The sequence below is a fragment of the Lagenorhynchus albirostris genome, chromosome 8 (assembly GCF_949774975.1).
Source record: "Lagenorhynchus albirostris chromosome 8, mLagAlb1.1, whole genome shotgun sequence".
Classification (NCBI taxonomy): Eukaryota; Metazoa; Chordata; class Mammalia; order Artiodactyla; family Delphinidae; genus Lagenorhynchus; species Lagenorhynchus albirostris.
This window is the reverse complement of record NC_083102.1, coordinates 39,727,427-39,730,629: the sequence shown is the minus strand read 5'-3', so window position 1 is coordinate 39,730,629 and position 3,203 is coordinate 39,727,427. Positions and strand designations below refer to the sequence as shown.

The 3,203-nt window shown below is 42.0% G+C and overlaps 1 non-coding gene across 1 annotated transcript; it reads left to right on the top strand.

Moving 5' to 3' along the window:
• The first annotated feature begins 2,822 nt into the window (after positions 1–2,822).
• Positions 2,823–2,952, top strand: LOC132525035 (small nucleolar RNA SNORA20). Its single transcript, XR_009542164.1, has one exon. It is a non-coding gene; the product is annotated as a small nucleolar RNA SNORA20 (small nucleolar RNA).
• The last annotated feature ends 251 nt before the right edge of the window (positions 2,953–3,203 follow it).

Sequence of the window (3,203 nt, the reverse complement as noted above, 5' to 3'; positions counted from 1 at the left end):
GGAAGGAAGGAAGAAAGAGAGAAAGGAAGGAAGGAAGGTTAGAAAAAGTAGGCTTAGATACTGCAAAATTTTGAGAAAGAACTCGGCGGTGTTTCTGTGTGGTGGTGTTATATCTGTAAAGAGAGATGAAATTTAATTCTTATATTGACTTTTTGTGCATATAGGAGAAAATATCAGTTTTATAGTCACAGTACTTCAGCACACTTCACCCAGGACAATAGTCTTCTAGAATCCAGGCATTTGGCAGTCCTGGTCGCAGGTGGGAATTTCTACCTCAGTAGCTGTCCTAGGACAAGTCTATCAGAGCAACTGACACACAATTTCCAGCCAGCTGTTTGGTCTTATTTTTAGGTTGTAAATTTTTCCAGAAACAAGCTCTGCATTTTCAAGTGCCCTGTGTCCATGCTTTTGATAATAGCTTAATAAATATTTGATTCATGATGTTTGTTAACAGCTACTTCATTTCCAGAAGAAGAATGAATGTGAGTTGCCAAGGTATGTATTCTACTTAGTGCTTCAGTTAGTAGGGGGATATGGCAGAGTAGCCTATCTTTTATTTATGCTTATAGTTATACAATGCAACTTAGTGATTAAGTGAGGGTTGCAAGTTGGAAGGGACGCTGCTGGGTGGAAATATCTTAAAAATCCACAAGAGGGAGATATATTGCTATTGAAGTAGAATGGTGCTAATGAAATACCAATTCCTAACTTTTCAGAGCAGAATATTTTACTGCATTTCCCCAGCTGAAAATAAGAAAAGGATAGGCTTTCTCAAGTTTGACTTTTCAGTTTTCTTTTGGGATGGGAGATTAGATTTAGGAATGCTCAGTTATTTGCAGAGTCTTGGAATATGCATGATATGTCAAGGTTTATGATGCATCAACAGCTTCAATGAGCACATCTAAAGGCTTTAAGGGTTTTTGTTTTTGATCTGATTGTGACTCTTTCAAGGATGGATTGCAAAGCTGTCTTTTCTCTGCTTCCTCTTTTCATTTCTTTGGCAGTGGCAGTGGGGAGTCCGTGCTGGCCAGATTGGGTCTTGTATTCTTACTGGGAAGTGCCCTCGCTGATCTCACTGTCTCCTTTGGGCAAGATGTCTCAGCAGGACGAATCATCTTGGTTTTCAGTGGCCTTTACCTATGAAGAGGCAGAGCTGAACTCTAAGTAACTATAGAAAAGGAACCTTTATTTTTTATTTTATTTTATTTTTGCAGTACGTGGGCCTCTCACTGTTGTGGCCTCTCCCGTTGCGGAGCACAGGCTCCAGACGCACAGGGCCAGCGGCCATGGCTCACGGGCCCAGCCGCTCCGCGGCATGAGAGATCTTCCCGGACCGGGGCACGAACCCGTGTCCCCTGCATCGGCAGGCGGACTCTCAACCACTGCGCCACCAGGGAAGCCCCAGGAACCTTTATTTTAAATAGCATATATTTGTACTTTGAAATTCATACTCCTTGCCTGACCTCCTCATGTTTATGTGGTCAGCAGGGCAGAAACCCTTTATAATTTCAGAAGAAATGTTTGCAACATTATTACTAGATTACTTACAAGCTTTATTTGCTTTCTTTTCAGAAAAAAATATTTTTTTCTCTTCCGATACGAAGAAATGATATGTACTAATGATACCTTTAGTGTTTGCCTTCCCTGAAGACTTCCTAATTCTTTTTTTCAGCAGCCATGGCTCACGGGCCCAGCTGCTCCGCAGCATGTGGGATCCTCCCAGACCGGGGCACGAACCCGTGTCCCCTGCATCGGCAGGTGGACTCTCAACCACTGGGCCACCAGGGAGGCCCAAGACTTCCTAATTCTTAAAACTATTTCTTCCTTGGTCTTCCCATTCCCTTTTATAGTGTCCTATTCTCAGTATTCTTTGAGTGATCATTTCCTTCTTCCCACATCACTGCAGTCCAGGGTGACCTCTGTGGTCAGCCTCTCTTAGGAAGGCTGTGTTGTGTAAAGGCTAAGAGCACAGGCTGGAGACAGTCTGTTCTGGGTTCATATCCCAGCTCCAGCACTGACTAGCTGTGTGTGACTTTGTGCAAGTTGCTTCAGTTATCTAAGCCTTAGTCTTACAAACCACAAAATGGGGATAATGATTGGATTTATGTGAGGATGAGATCAGTTAATATATGTAAAGGGCTTAAAACAGGGTCCGGCAAATAGGAAGCACACTTTAAAGGTTGGCCATTACTATTGTTTTCATTATTAATCTCTTCCACCAGAGACTCTCCTTGCAGGAGCTCAGCTACACCATAAGTCTCATGTATTCCCTTTATATCTTTTCTGAGCTCTAGACACATTTCCTAGAGCTTTCTAGACATTTTCACATGGGCTGCCAACAGGGTACCTCAGACTCAACATATTTAGAACTGAATGCATTATCTGTCAGTCTCCACTCCTGGTAACCTGCTTCTTTTTCTATTCCCTCTTTTAGCCAATGGCATCATTTCTTGTCTGGGAGCTGAAGCCAGGAAACAAAGAGTTATCCTTGCCTTCAATCCTTTACCTCAAACTCATTTGATTACCAAATTATGTCAATGCACCTATTCAAACTTCATCCACACTCAAGCCCTTTATTACTACAGGGACCTTGAACCCTCTTCTTGCCCTTACTTGTACCTCGTTCTTTTCACTTTGTCCAGAACGATATTTTACAAATGAAAATCTGATCCCATACCTCCTCAGATTAAAAAGTTCTGTATTTTTCATAGCTTTCAATGTTATATATAGAATGACACACAAGATCCTTCATGACCTGGCCCTTGCTTGCCTCACTGTGCTGACCTATTGCTTCTCTTTGCCACATAGAAAATGTTGTTCTCTTTCCCATTTATTTGCTGCTATAATCTTTCAGGGATACGAGCAGTTATACACATGGGATAAAATAATGTTGGGCCACTGTGAATTGAGCTGAAGTAACCATTTCATCTCTTGTCCGTGGTCTAGACATTGCTTCCGTGTCTAAATGTCCTGTGTAAGCAGGATTTAATCGAGGCACTTAGAGTGAATTTCTATGTGGACTTATTAAAGCATTGATTTAAGAATTTCAGTATTTTTTAAGTAGCACTAAGGCTCATACCTCTGCCTCAGTCATCTTACGTAGGGCGAATGATTTCATGTGTGACCAGATGGCGTACTCTTTACATGATGCTCTTCGTGTGGTGAAGAGTTTTGGAGTCAAAATCTGTGATTCCGGGTGGAGG